This window comes from Neopsephotus bourkii, unplaced genomic scaffold, assembly GCF_033783945.1.
Source record: "Neopsephotus bourkii isolate Nb327-2 ecotype Australia unplaced genomic scaffold, CSIRO-AGI_Nbou_v1 NB_690, whole genome shotgun sequence".
Taxonomy (NCBI): Eukaryota; Metazoa; Chordata; class Aves; order Psittaciformes; family Psittacidae; genus Neopsephotus; species Neopsephotus bourkii.
Genome location: NW_026901189.1, coordinates 236,383 through 252,584, shown reverse-complemented (window position 1 = coordinate 252,584; position 16,202 = coordinate 236,383). Strand labels below are relative to the sequence as shown.

General features: G+C 38.1%; 1 protein-coding gene across 3 annotated transcripts in view; it reads right to left on the bottom strand.

Moving 5' to 3' along the window:
* Positions 1–16,202, bottom strand: part of SOX5 (SRY-box transcription factor 5) — a 639,441-nt gene that overhangs the window by 564,252 nt on the left and 58,987 nt on the right. The window lies entirely within an intron of this gene.

The following is a 16,202-nucleotide window of genomic DNA, read 5'->3' as shown; positions in this document are numbered from 1 at the left end:
ACTAGATTTCAGTGCTAATTTACTATTATCACTCTGTAGTTTGTTCCACTGAATAGGCATCCACACAAGTTTACAGTTAAAAAAAGTTGTAATATCTTAAAAATGTTCTAATGCCCTAAGCAAATACTGTTCTAATAACCTAAACCTTAAAGGTAGATACAAACAACAGCAACATCTTAGAGATACTCATGGTGTGAGCACTGTGCAAGAATTTAATATGCAGCTAGATACTACACAATGCAAATGGGACAAGGAAGATCCAGGAGACATTCAGCCATGACTGTACGGCATTGTGTACAAACTGATGAGGCCATGTACCGAAACACATTCACTCATCACCAAATCCTAGCTACTGTGGCCATTAAGTACATCAAGAATTCACAAAGTGCTTCTCTCCCAAATTAGTTAGACCAAATCTATCTACACCATACTACTTGATGAAGAGATGCTTCAGGTCCAGAGCTGTCACTGCATGTTTTTGCGCTCCCTCATACAAGTCATACACGACCCAATGCAGATTATTTGCACCCATATTTGCACTAAGCCTGTGCCTGCCTTCATTTATACCAAGTCAAAAGATGAGTGGCCCTGTGCTAACAGGGACCTCTCAGCCAACACAGTGATAAACGGACAGAAATACAATGCCTTATAGTCTTGGAAATGTTATTTTTTAGTTTGTTTCAAGCTTTGTGTCAAGTTCGTTTTTGTAAATAAGAATAAATTATTGTATTTAAAGTGGATATTTAATTGACCACTATTAATCACCCAGGGACCCAAGAAGTCTTAAAAAGCACAGGAATTTAAAAGTCTTTTACTTTCATGCTTCTACTCATTATTGTCTTCCTGCTTCTAAAATCAAAACAGTTTCTCTCATCATTTTTTGGGTTCTCAGAATGAAATATTTGAAGAGACCAAAATCCTCGTGTGACCCAGAAACATCATCACTTTCCAAAAATATAATACCATGCTAACCTATTAATTCAAACCTGACGCATTACATCTTTTTCACTAAATCACACCAAAATGTTCCATTGTGGCAATCTCACTGATCTTGTTGCCAAACTTGCCTTTATTAGAGAAAATCACAAGTAATTAAGCATTAAATAATCATCTCACTATTGCTTGTTTGTTTGTTTTAATCAACTTGTTTGCACTGCTTAAAATGATTATTGATTCTTCAGGGCATGTTTTTTCAACCTGTATTTACCTTAAGTAATACAGGGTCCAGCTGACTTTCATGTCTTCTAAGAGAGTCTCAGCACTATACTGGTTTGCTAAATGTGAGTAAAAATTGAAAAATCTGGCCTTAGGTGTCCAGCTATGTATTTCTCCCACAATGTATCAAACTTTCCCTCCTTTGAATTAATGTCAGAGCTGACTTTTTAATGCATGGCCTTGCCTTGATTTATGAGTACATTTAAGGAATGTGAGGTCACTCAAGATAGCAAACCAGCTGGCCTCTGTGCAACAGCAAAACAAAAACTTTAGGCAAAATATCTCACTGTAGTTGCTTGAAAGAATGTATAAAATTATCTTTTAAATTTTATTTAAAACCTCATAAAGATGTATTGTAAGTTTTTAAAATGCAGACCTATTTTAAGTGGCAGTCAGAGATGCACCAGAGGAAATGTGTTTTTTTTCCAGTTCTGTCCTTGCAACAGTGGTACTTAAAAATTTTGGCTACTTTATTCTTACCAGTCTAAAAATGATCACCTACAGGAAAAAGACTCCCTTTAGATGACGAATGAATAAAACTTTATCAGTTATGTGATGTAACATGCCATTTGGAATGGAGGACAAGAAGTCCTTCCATACAGCTAATACAATATACCAAGTTTTTAATGCTGCTGACTGCAAGGCTTTAGTTAGGTGAATGTTGTACAGACACTGAAGAGACGTGCACGTAGTACACAAACTCTAGCACATCACTTTACTGGCAGTTTGAGAAAAAAATCCAGGTTAATCTAAAAAGACCATGGGGCAGACTACAGGAAGTCATTATTTATGGGCTCCTTCTGCACTCACTGAGGAAAAAGAAACATGGTATGAAAGGAACATCGGCTTTACACCTTCTTCACTTTACAGATATTTGAAGTATTTCAGTGAAGTACAAAAACCTGACAGTAAATTTCCCTTAGTTTTTGCAATACCATCCTAAGACAACCGTCAGAGGCTGCCAGTTTCCTGATAAATCAGCCATACTTGGTCAGCCACTCTGGAGCTATCCATTGCATCACAGGGAGATGGTAGAAGAGGTCTAGACAAGCATGTTTCTCCAGGGACGCGGCACTACAAATACATACATATTTACACAGACCTAGGGCTGTCACACATTGTGATTTTACCATGAGATTCGTAACAGGCATTTCTTCTAAAGATCTGCTTTTCTTATTGGACAATTTCAGCTCCAATTTAACAGAGAAATGGAGCTACTAGCTCTGATGTTCTGGACAAAAACCTACCTTTGAAAGTGTGAACCCTGACAACTCAAAAGCAATAAAAATATAGGTTGTTGTTTTGTTTTTTTTTCTTACAATTTCTAAACGATTTTGTGGCCTGCTTCAACTGATAATATTCACAGATAGGTTAAACATCATTTTGCACTCTGAATTAGCTTCCCTAAAATCTGTTCTCAAAGCCTTGTCACTCACCTGAGTAATCCTACTGGTTTTAAATGGGCCTCCATAAGTGACCAGACTAGTCTACTTCTGCATGCTGCCGAGCGTTACGTAGGAGGTGCTGATACTCCCACATCCCTTTAAAAAGAAGATTAGGCACTAAGATAAGTGAAAACTTCTGTTCAAATTGGCTCAAATCCTTCTCCTATTTAAATTGGTGGCAGAACTCCCACTTACTTCAAAGGTCCAGGACAGGCACACTGTATTAATTAGGACAGTACAAAAAACTCTCATTACAAAACCAAAGCATGTGACACTCACCTGATTTAAACCAAAACCAAAAAAACACAGTCTTGGATTTGCATCTCTGTGGACACTAGGCACTACAGACTTTGGTGTAGAAGTCCCAGGGAATTCATACTTTGAACCAAAAATACGTAATAATTTTTATTCATTACTCATTTGTTATAAGCATGAAAGTAGGACCTTTTTGCGGCAGGTCTAAATTTGTTAGAATTCATGTAAATGAATAAAACTTGACCAAAGAGTATGTCATACTTACCACAGCTCTACTTACAATGAAGAGGGCTGGGGCTTTTTAATTTTAAAGAAACTTTAGCCTTTGCACCACTCTAATTCAGCGTGCTTCAACAGCAGCTCCTTCAGTGCTAAAGGGAAAGAGGCATCTTAGCATGATGCTACGCTATATTTCAGCTATAAACCTAGTGCTGAATATGAGGCTTCTCATATAGTAAATTCCCAACGTGGGTCACATATACTTCATTTAATTTACTCTCCCAGCTCATCCCTGCTCCCTCTTAGAAGATGCTTACATCAGGCTGTCCCATATGAAAATAGCCTCTCTGCTACATCAATTAAACTCAAGAACTGCAATTTGCAATGCAGAGCAATGCCTACTCAGTCCTGACAGTGCAGGGGGTTGAGGCCAAACTCTTGTTACCCAGACCAAGCAGGAACACGTTTGTTCCACATCAAATTAAGCCTCTTTTTTCGCAGCGATGGGGAAGCGAGCAGGCTAATGTCAGGCTGAATATTTTTAATATTAATAATGAATAAAATTATATGCTTGGAATGCAACCTTCAGCATAACAGCATTAAAAACTAAATTTTTATTTGGATTATATTCATGGTAATAATAAGTAATGTAGGAGGTTTTTTGTGACATAGGTTAAAAAGTCTGCAACCTCTAATTTGACAGTAACTCTATTATCAGTCTCTGGAAAATTAGACAAGATAGAATATTAAGACATCCAAAAACTGACACAAACAGAAAACTAGGTCTCTCACTTGCTCCTCTTTCTTTAAACAAGGAAGATGATTATATGCTGTTTGACATTCCATTTTCAGGGCAACTAAAGAGATGCCGGGAGTCACACTTCATTTATTCTTCCAAATGCCACCACTGAAAAAAAAAGTGTTGGTATTTGAAGGCACCATACTCCCACAAACAACGGCCAGAATTAACCTTGTCTTCCTGATGCTTTCATTTGTGAAGTCCCTCAGTTTAGTTTCTCAAGATTAAATTAAATATACCCTCATAGCTGAGTGTAAGCACTTAAAGCATACACACCACATGGTGGGCCAAAACGCCCCAGGGTATAGCCTCGCTGAACTCATTGTATTAGACAAGTCAAGGGGAAATATGTTCTTGTAGAGATTGCCAGCCTCCAGATATTTGGATGTGCTTAAGGTTAGCATTTGAACTTCTTTACATAAGTGTTCAGGCTGAACCTCAAGAAATTTTGAGGTTCACAACCAACTCTGAGCAAAAGAAATTACTGCAACAGCTCTTTCGTTATTCCCAGTAAGACGTTCTGCTTTTCAGTGTGAATAAAACAATGTTGTCATACCAGTGAACAAAGGCATAATGTTGCACACATTTCCTCAAATAAACAAACAAACAAACAACCCCCCTTGTTTTCTGTTGGAATTTTATCAATCCAAAATAAGAAAGAAGAAAATTCAATTTTTAAAATCTACTCAAAGCTGACACACACACAGAAAAAAAAATTAGAGTCATTAGTGAGTTTTTAGTCTGTTCTTACTCAGGCAAAAGTCCCATTGAAATGAAGCCAACATTACTTCAAAATCTGAATACTGTTTCATTCAGCTTTTCAGCACCAAGATGAAACTTTAGTTACAACCATCTGTCATGGGTATAATCTCATAGCACTGATATCCATTTCTTTTAAATATAACCTTTCTTCCTAAACTCTTTATCTACCTCTGGGGTACAGACAATGCTCAAAAAATACAAATGAAAAATCAGTATTTCTGCTATTATTGTACATGAACAATAATAGTACATTGCACTATAATAAAAAAAAACCATCCCAGATAGCTTAGCTAGGCTGAAACACACACTACAATACAGTATCTTGAAGACAGAGATTAAGACTTGTTTTGGCACATCTTGAAAGAATGTATGAACCAAAGGGATGGTGGAGAGGAGACAATGCTGTATTTCAGGATCTCAGCACATTGTGAGGTTTTTCAAATAGCAGTTCCCTCCACTACCATTAAAAATCTACTTTAAATGCATTATTGACTATTAATAAGATGAAGTCTACAATATGCTTTCAATGGGAAAATTATAGAGGACATGGGAAAATATTATTATAATTGTATCCAATAATAAAACATAATCATCCCTGAGAGCTTGCATTCCTCAGTATCCAAAAATTTCACACTGGCCTTGCTAATGTGTGACAAAAGACTCAAAACTCTGGACAAAGTAAGGGAAATAGGGTTGATGACGACTGAAGTGAGGAAACAGCACAGTCTACTGGTTAAGGAATTGAACTAGGTATTATGCCAAATGGGGCTGCATTTCCAGCTTGGCTACTGAGACACTGCTTTTTCTCGGGCCAAGAATGCAGTCAGTCAGGCCAAGCTGAAGACTATACAAATGCCTGTGCAATTCAAGGTGCGAGCAGAGACACTTACTTGTAGTCTGAGCTGTTCAACTGAAATCCACCCTGGTCCCTATGGCCATCTTAACATGATGTGCTGTCCACCTGCAGTGCTAGAGTACATTAATTTAGTTCATTGATTTCCAAATTAGTCTGACCATGCCCTTCCCTGCAAGACACACCCCTCACTGAAAAATAACAGGTCAAGGTCATACCAGAAATTCTGTGTCGTATTAAGTGCTGTATAATTTGGTAGGCTTTATCTCTTTCAATGCACCAAAACCTGAAAATCATCACCAACTGCCCAAAACAAAAAGCAGTATAGTTGCTCAGAGAAGACTCATGACTTCTGATGTGTCTAAGATTTTTTACTCAAGAGAGATTTTTTTTCTATCAGGGGGACAATCTTTGAAGACCTGGAACGATTATACTGTTAATTAAACATTTTTTTTCCATCTCGAAGGTCTGCTTTTCATCTTCAGTGACAAGACAATACTAAGTAGTATGTCTTTTCTGGTTAGTTTGGGGTTTTGAGGTTTTTTTGCAAGGAATGTGATTTATAAACAGCCTAGATATCCCAAACTCCTACTACAAACAGTAGCAAAAAACTAATCACATACATAGTGCTTCAATTTTAAAAGTCTGTATTAGCATTATACACCCCTTGAGGATTCTGGGAACTGTAGTCTCCTAGCTTACTCTTCTCTTAAAATGTAATCAATTTAAGACTAACCATCCATATTGGAAAATATGAGGTAAATATTGCTCCCTGAAATTATCTCCACAACTGAAGGGAAAAAACCAAGTAAGCCTATTCCTCTAGTGTAAACACATTATTCCCTTGCTTAAAGTGATGAAGCTGTCTCTCCCTGTTGCACAAATATGTAAAACAATATATCTTATCTATTTGCCAGCATATTGGGTAATGTCTCCAGGGCTGACTATCAGCTGGTTTAATTGTAAGACAGTTTTACGTTAGTCATAGGAAAAGGGAATTTGGTAAGCACCGTGAAGAGGGCGGGAGAAGAAAATAGGTCAGATAGCTTACAAACATGCCAGAAACGGAGACTAATAGTTCTACTTTTTATTCTATAATAAAATTAATGTTGCCCCAGCAGCATGCTCTTTGGTACATCCATCTAATTTATTAAACAAACAAGAAGACAAAGGATTTGCTGAAGATAGTACTCCTCTGTATTTGTGAACTAGTTTCTTGTAATTAACAGAATTGATGATAAATATAATTTTTTTTTTACTTTCCCTTTGTTTTCACATGCAAACATGCAATATTATATATCAACTACGATAAAACCTGTTAAACTGATTATGAAACCTACCACTCTGTGATTTATTTATATGTTTTGTAACAGCAACCTTTTCCTGGTTCCTTCGCATACTAAAAATAAAAGGCAAAACAGGAGGAGATATGCATAATTTCACCCACAAGAATTTTACATTAAACCCCGCAACGTGCACATAGCCTAGGCTGCATGTTCACACACAGTAAAGCAAACAGTGCAAAAAAAAAACATGAAAGGGGAGAAAACACTGGACAACTCTGAACAAAAGCAATCTCAAGTACAAAGACTTGAGATCTTTTCAAGATGTTTGCAAGCAAAGAGGAAAATAAGTGCTTCAAAATGGGGGCAAAGTGAAAAGGGTTCTTTAGAAACAAGGACTCGAAGCCTTCAGACATTAAAGACCCGTTTTTTAGACTAACACTGTAAACTCCCCTAAATCTCATCTCTCCAAATGCTTGAGTTATTTTTTTCTGTTGTTGCTGGGAATTTAGTTTACTTGGTCAATCAAATCTGTCAAATTCTCTGCAACAATTTGAAGTTTTTAGTATACTTTGTGAAAGCAGCTCTGCAGAACAGGGCCTTTGGAACTATGTTTATAAGAGAAGACAGAGGTAAACAGCCCTGCTACAGCAGGGAGAGCCCTGCAGAGAGGAAGCCCAACAAAAGATGTATTATGCTATTAACAATAAGAAACCAACTCTATGATTTCCTCTTATTTTTAATATTTATATTGGCCAGGTGCCCAAAAACCCCAGTAAGTCCTCCTGCATCTCAAAATCTGAATGGAGCTTACAGACTGAATTAAGAAACTGCAGGTAAAACTTTTTTTCTCAAAAAATACTACTTCTGGCATTTGAAAGATTTTCTTTTCCCTGCTTTGCCTCACAGGCCCAGTGGACAAGTGTGTTCAGTTTAAGATTCCAAAATGTATCATATATGCTGCAGTGACAGCATACTCACATGATTATGGTAGCCAAGATATCAGTGCTGATTCATATCTGCATGAAACTCTTCAGTTCATAAAATTCTTCTTATCTTTTTGCTAAGTTTGAGGTCTGCTGGAATCTAAAAACTCAAAGTGAAAAACTAACAGCATGTATCTATTCTGGGGTTGAGCTGGAAGAAAAAACTGAGTTCCACAGCTTTCCCCCAAAACAGTAACACATTCAGTTTTATTTATAACTCTCACCTATTCTGGAAATTTTTGTGAACTGGGCTTGACATTCAAATTGGTAAAACTAGGGAAGACTCCTCTCCTTCTATGCCTCCATACAGACACTTTGAGAAGAATAATACAAACCAGTTATATTAATAGTGTATCATGTCATAATCACATGAACGTCATGAATTACTGAATTCTAAAAAGGAGAGATAAAGAGACAAAATCTACTATGAACTGTTTCTGTTAAACAGCAAACAGAAAAAGGAAAAGATAAAGACACTTTATATGTTGGAGATTGTAAAAGGTTTTGAAAACTACAGTATGACTTTGGCATGGGTGACACATGGTTGTGAACACTTTCAAGAAGGTCCCATCAGACCTTGGAGCTAACAATCCTCTTTCAAATCTATTTCTTCCTTTTAATCTTCCTTTTTTGCTGTTTTTGCTTGAGAGAAAACAACAAGGAATGATGCTGTGGGAGAAACGCCGACACTCAGCTCCTGCCGAGAAGAGTTAAAAAAGAGTGTTGGAGCTGGAGCTGCTGAATCCTAATCATTTTGTGCAAAGGACTTAAACAGTGACTTCACTGACTAAATAGGGCAAGATTGGTTTCCCTCAGTGAGACAGTGTCTTCCACTGATGGTGTAACATAATGCTCAAAATAAAATAACATAGGTTTGGGGTAGAAAAAGATGTGTCAGTCAAACTCTACTGCTGTCATGAGCAGCATCCAAGGGAGATAAGAACTGTTCTGTGCTAGGTGGTGAGCCCCTCCACACCTGCCTTGGAGGTAAAGCAGCGCCTGCATGGAGGAGCATCTCAATTGCTCAGACCATGAGTCACAGACAAGCTATCAATAGCAGAAGGGACAATTGATTTTGCACCAAAAAAAAAAAAACAAAAAACAAAACAACCAAAACCAAACAAACAAAAAACCCACAACAAAAACAAAACCAAAACCCCCTAAGGTATTACCCAAATAAATGTGTTTTGTCTCATTCTTTAACAAAGATTTGGGATACTGTATAAAATGGGATTTTCAGAATTTGGCTTTTAACTTTTTGCACCTGCTTCCATTTTTTTATACAGTGTTTATAACTGAGAGGATGACACAGGAGACATCTGAAAGAAACATTTGTTGTTCTTCTGTCTCTGTCACAGAGTGCGGCTGAGAGTTCAGAAAGCTGGTATTCCTACCACATGGCAGAACTGCCAAGAAGAACAAGCACAAAATTCAATATTTAGTTGTAAACACTATTTTCCTAAAAAGAACCACTTCATAAATCACAACAAAAGTTAGCAATACCAACATCGATCATTCACAAACCTCTAAGGTCCTCATATTGCTTTTGCACAGGAAGCCAAATACCATGATTCATATTAAGGAACTAAAACCTAAAGCGCACAGAGGAGCCAACTCTTTTCTCTTAATCTGATGCTTTATCCACAGTTCCACACTTCCTTTATCTCCAAATAAAGACTCAGAGTTTATGTAATTTTGAGTTTTGGAGCTTTGGAAACATTACTACAGAAGAACTCACCTTGTTTGGAAGTCAACAGTGCCTGCATTTATACTCAGAGAATATTAACATTACGCTGTTTACAAGAATTGATCACCTTCCTTTGAAACTGGCGTCCTTTCCAAACAATGAAAAGCAGAAAAAGTGATAGTAATACCTTGTCAGAAACACACACAGACACACAAAACTGAGAGCTAACATTTGGGTTTATAAGCTCAGGCCAAGTCAGTAGAATACTTCCAAAGCCGAGAGCAGGATCCTGATTTTTGGGGCACCTCCATAGTCCAATGTCCAGGCTCAACTAATGCCAAACTCCTCCCCCTCTGTGGGCAGAGTGACAATTTGCATGGCTAAGCAAAAGTATTCAACAGCTGCTGGATTTCATATCCAACTTTGTTCTTTATCCCCAGCCTCAAGGCAAGGCCAAAGTAGAAAAGCAAGCAGGTCAGACAGAACCATTCCACAGGCCACCAGCTGGACCGCCCTGAGTTATTCCAGCTTTGATATATTTTTATCTTACTCTTTGATGGAGGAAGTGGCTTCCTTCTCTCTCTCCTTTCCTTCTCTCTCTCCCCAGTTATTCATTTAACCTTCTGGAGGCAAACAGAAAAGGAAGCCAGCATAGCTGGTGCTCTCAGAAAGGACAGGAGGGTGATGAACCCACCGTGCAGGCTGTGTCTCCCCTCTGGCAGTCAGCCCACCAGCAATATAAAACATAGGTAAGGGAGCTAAAGCTCGCAGCCAGGTGGCTTGCTCCTCCACCTCAACCACAAATGAAGCCCGGAGCTTCCAGGCTGCCATGTCAAGCAGTACCACTCCTCTATGATAGTTTTCCCTCTTTGCCCTTTCTCCAGTTGAAGCCCTCTCCACCTATGAACCACACAGTGAAAGTAAAGATGTGCATCCCCAGGCATCTGCACCCTTCCACACCTGGCCTTGACCACGAAAAATGTGAAGATGTCTCTATCAGAGAATCTCCCTGATAACAGATGCTGCATGCTATGAAGAAAAGAGCAGAAATAAGAAAAAGAAATCAGATACAATCCCTTTTCTCATATATGTGAGAGTTACTTCTCCACACCAGCCAATATACAGGCTCCAGAACTGGAGTTTTCTTTACAGACCACCTTTCCAAAAAGAAAGAGACTTAATTTGAAGCTCAGTTCAGTCAGGAATGAAAAACAGGGCTGTTTCAGCTGCAAAGTCTTCCAGGCTGTATGTAGTTCTTTCAGTTTACAGTTCTTCCTTGTATTGTTTACCCTGTAACTGGACAAACATTTTCGCTCCCTTACCCTTTCCAGGCCTTTGCTTCACTGACCCACTTGCTCATACTCACGTGCCTGCTTTAATGAGCCTTCCTTTTATCCTTCCCTTCATATCAAGCTGTTTTAATATTTTTAGTTTATTCATTTTTTAATTTCCATCCAACTAAACATACAAAAATCCAATGACAGAATTATTTTCAGCGCTGGTAAGATCAAAAGAAAGTTCCTCAATGTTTTCAAAATGAGCATCTGCTATATTAATTTAAAAAAAAAAAAGTAATTATGAGACTCTTACCTTAAGTTTTGGCCAAATTACACAGGAGAAATCTTAACTTCAGTTATCTGCAATATGCAAATTTCAATATGATATTTTAGTCGATGGTGAAGCATGTGGCAGAAAACCTGGCTCATAGCAAAAAGCCAGCTTGCTGATAAGGCTTCTGTGCCTGCTACTTACAGAGATGTAGACAAAAGAGGCATCCTAGGTTCTGCAATACCTAAATGAACGGACCTAATTTACCTAAGTCCTTAACAGCCCCACAGTACAAAGCAGAGGTCTTAAGGCAAAGAGAGGGGGAAGCCTTTACATATAAAGCACAATTTTTGCACCTTTGTATTCCACAGATGGCAGTATCACTTTCAAAGGTAGAATGCTTTTGACTAATACTGAAGAATGCCACAATTGTGCTTTTGTTTGCCATTAATAAAACTGCCTAAGTGATCCCTGCTTTTGCTTGGGTCTTCATTGGAGTCTTCCATCCCAGTGCACTGCCATTCTCCATTTTACACTTGTTGCATAATCAGCAAGTACCAAACGAAGCAGAGAGAGCCCACAGGGGAAACCTCTGCACCCAGCTTGCAGCCTCACAGAAGCTTTCAGGCAGTTTTTATACACCCTGGGGATAACAGAGATTTTGAAAAAGAGATGACTGCCCTCTTCCAGTGTGGTTGCTAATGTTGGAGGGTACATTCACTTCTATTTGTCTGGGGGGAGCATATGTCAGGAAGAAAAAGAGAAACAAATTCCTATTTTTTTAAGTGCTATGAAACTGTATGAGGAAGCTGCAGGTTGCACAGCTTCTAACTGTTGCTGCATCAGTTTTGCTCTTACTGCAGAACACCATGGGGTAAAACCTTATTCTTCCTCTGAAAAAAAAAACCCTATCTGTATTGGTATCAGAAAAGGGTGGGGGAAGAAAAATGACAGCCACTGGCCTGCCCTTTAACCTTTTTAACAGAGCTAGTGGCCACAATGAAGCTTAATCAATGCAATGGAAGTGACATTTCGCAGTCAAATCAAATTAAATGGAAATGAAAGGAAAATCTGAGGTCCAACCTAAAGGCTGTTCCCTTTTGCACTGAGGTCATTGCCATGGCAACTAAATGCTACAAATGTGTAGAGTAAATCCTTAACAAATCTGCAGAAAGCATGTCCAATTGAATATGATAGTTCCTGTCACTGTACTTTGTACCTTTCAAAAGGGAAAGGGAGAAAATAAAACAAAGCGCATCTTACAGTCTATGTAACAGAAAAGAAGTTCTGCCAAAAGCTACACAGCACAGTGGTGTACTTAATCTTTCTCTTCTGCTTGGACATGGAGAAACTGAACAGTTTTACTGTAAGAGAGCAAGAGGGTAGCTATGGACAGAGACCATATTAACTGGATTATGGCATAGTGTGCTACATTTTTCAGTCTTGCTTCAACTGAGGGGCTGGTGACTGTAAAAACTTCCTTGTATCACTGCAAATACATTTAACCATGTCTGAGAGCAATTTCTAGTGCAGACTGCCCATGGCTCTGATCATCCCACCCAGCTTTAGCATGTACCTCCCTCATGATTCTGCCTTCTCCTGGGATGAAAAGCTGCTTTAATAGAGGACGTGGGATGGTGAAGGGCTGGTGAAAACTGCCCAAAACATCTATCTTAGTGTGTGCAGCCCTTTCCCTGTACAACCCCAAGGCTCCCATTGCAATGGCACTGAAGCAAGGTGGGAGCCCCAGCAAAAAGCTCCCAGTCAGCTGCCCCCCAGCCTATCCATAGCAGTCCCTGGGCAGAGGGGCTACTGAGAAAGGGGACAACATTGACACATTTCACTCCCGATGTGCTCCAACGTCACAGGCAACCCTCGCCCCTACTCCCTCTGCGTCAGCGCCTACCAACACATTGGCAAACACCCCACTTCTGTGTGCCCCTGTGGAGATAATAATCAATTCCTACTGCCAGTCATGGAGTATATTCCATTCCTCAGCCTAACAGCTTCTGACAATGAAGAGCAATTTAAGAACCACATCAAAATACAACAGCCCCATGCTCACACTCACTCTGCCAAGTGCCTATTTCATTTCAGCATTTCCACCTGTGTAAGCAAAGAAATGGGGGGGGGAGGTGCCAAGCAGGATATGGGATTTTTCTTGTGAGATGTGGAAGACTTTACATATTGAGCTGTGACCTTCCCCAAACTTGTCACTTATCTGAGCTGCATAAGGTGGCAACCATTATCCTCTCCTTGAACACGGTGAAGTTTTGATTCAGCTGTAGTGATGCAGTCACTGCGCATTACAGAAGATCTCAAGAGATTATATGCCCTGGGCCAGCACAGGCTGGAAGTATTGCAAATCTGATATGAGGTGACATTTTCTACTCAAATACATACAGCTGCAGGACATCACACACCTTCCTGCATGAATAGCAATACACACTAATGAACTAATTTCTGGGGGGAAATTGTTACTTCCCAAGTGGGTAGGGGAGGAGATGACTCTGCCACTTCAACCAGAAGGGATTTTGATTTTCTTGCGATCTTTTCCTATATTTTCACCTTTTCCAAACAGCATTAATTCACACAGCTATACACAGCATCTTCAGACAAGGCCGTCTTATCAGGAGCTCTGTGACGCACCCTACAATATGTACATGAAATCACAGAGCAGCACAGCAGCCTACACACTCCTCTGCAAAGAAAAAACTCAGGAGTATGCATATGCCCCATTGCATCCATAGGAGAACCTCCATTATACATAAGGAAATAAATTTACTCTGAATTTATTTGGATAAATATTATATTCAATAAATACTGCTGGATATTCTAAATTACGATAGCCATGCCCTCCTTTTTATCACACACAACAGTGATATATACGTATCATTTCACATTTCTTTTACCCTTTAAATGCCGCTGTATACTTATGCTCATTCATTATGCGCCCATTAGTTAAAAATGTGCTAAAAAAATTCAGGTGGCAGTCCAGGCAAGATGCTTGAGCTGAAAAAATTGAAGGGACAGTCCATTGTAAAACACACATAAGCTCTGATTCAGAAACACAAAAGGCCGAGGAAAATTGCCTTTAAATTACCACTATTGTGGTCTTTCTTGAGCTTCTATGGGAAAAAAAAAGAAAAGAAAAAAATATTTCAGAGGACCAGGTAGGTCAGGGAAGTAGTAAATTAATTTATGGAGAGGGAAGATACCAGTACAAAGCTGCAGGCACAAGCACTGGATGATAAGACAAGTGTTTTACCCATGCAAGTGGTTTCTTGAACTTGTCAATCGAAACCTCATGTGCCTCTGTTAATATCAACCTTCAATTTCAGAGGATTTATAATCTAGAAATCTACTCACTCTCATAGCAAGGTTCTGTGAAATAGAGCTGGGGTGGCAGTCAGGTGAACAACATCACTCACATCCCATCAGAATATTTTATCACAGTATAATACAATATTCAACCCTTAGGTCTTTAATCTTTGCTTTGGGTTGAAAGAAATAGAGTGGGCTTGACACAGTATGGAACATTACAGAACAGACCCAGGAACAAAAAGAGCAAGGAAAGGTGAAAGCCACTAACTACATAAAGAGATGAAACACTGGCAAGACAGGCCAGTATTTCTAACATATGAATACTATTTTACTCACTTGTCCTTACTAAAGAGAAAAGCAAAAACCTGTAGGAACTAACAGCTAGTGACTGTCCTTCTAAGTCCTTTAGAATCATAAGAAAACCACTCAACAAAATCTCACCTTTGCTATAAATTGTGTTATTATGAAAAGTAAAACTTTATAAAAATTTCCTGAATTTTTACATAACTGCAGCATCTTACTTACTACACCTTAGTCTTGACCTCATAAATTAAAGGAGTTTCAAAAAGCAGAATCTGCAACATGATGGGCAATGACAAGCAAATAAGGATTCTAAAACATTTTTTATGTATTTTTGCAATACTGTTTGATACATATCTTTTCATGTTATTTCTATTATTTTTGAGATCTAGCAACTGCTTTTAATAAGCAACTGTTATTGCAAACATATAATTATACTAGGCCGCAATCCAACAAAGCACTTAAGAGCACAGATTAAAGACACTGAAAACAATGGGATTATTTATGTGCTTAAGGTTAAGCATCTGCTGAAGGACTCAGATGGATCAAAGCCCCATTTCTATTACATCTACAGAAAAAAAATATTATATATGTTAATTAAACATAAAATATATGTAAATTAACTAGCACATGAAAAACTGCACTTGCATAAATGTTTATACCTCTAAACAATAGAATATTCAAGTTAGCCAATACAAAGAGTAACTCCTAATATCAGCAATTCCGTCAAAAGCTAAAAAATTCCTGGAACTGAACAATTACAAAATAACTTGCCATAAGAGACTTCCCTTCATAAACATTTCCTGGCTAAGCAGTTCATGTTCTGAGGCAAAAGGAGAAACTAAAGAGCCAGAAAGCACATCTCAGTTATCTTCAGTCTTCAATAATTCATCTAAAAGCTTGATTTGTTAACTTTCCTTTTCATGAAACTCAATTTAGTTTTATGACTATGATCTACAAGTTAGTTTCAGGTAATGCCTAGTAAGCCTATTTTACCAAAATTTCTTCCTTGGTTTTTCATTGACCAATTCCTTGTTCTTGAATTAAAGATGAAATGGACCACAGTGCTTAACTTCTATTCTTCCTAGAATTCCTTACTTTAACTATATGCCACTCCTTATTCTTCTCTTCATTATTGAAAAAAAAAAGATGTACTAAAAAAAAATTGCAAATATTTACACTGTAAATTGCTGTTTCACCTGTATTGAACATTTTCACCAGTTTTTATGATATTTCATTTTGAAAAACTTAGAAAGACCTCTTGATAAGACTGAAAATTTTCCATTTTAACTATTAGCCCTAAAAAGCTCTAGCTGATATATAAAAACAAATTATCATCTGAAAATTTCTTTCAGCTGATGCTTCTTTTTTATTTTATGGTGTTAAAACAGAAATGAAACCCCTCATTTGATTTCAATACAATGTTGTAAAACATCAAAACAAAACAAAAAAAACTTCCTAAAAATGTTTCTCCCCTGAAAATTTCATATTTCTTTAATTTGCAAATTACAAGTGCAACAGTTACA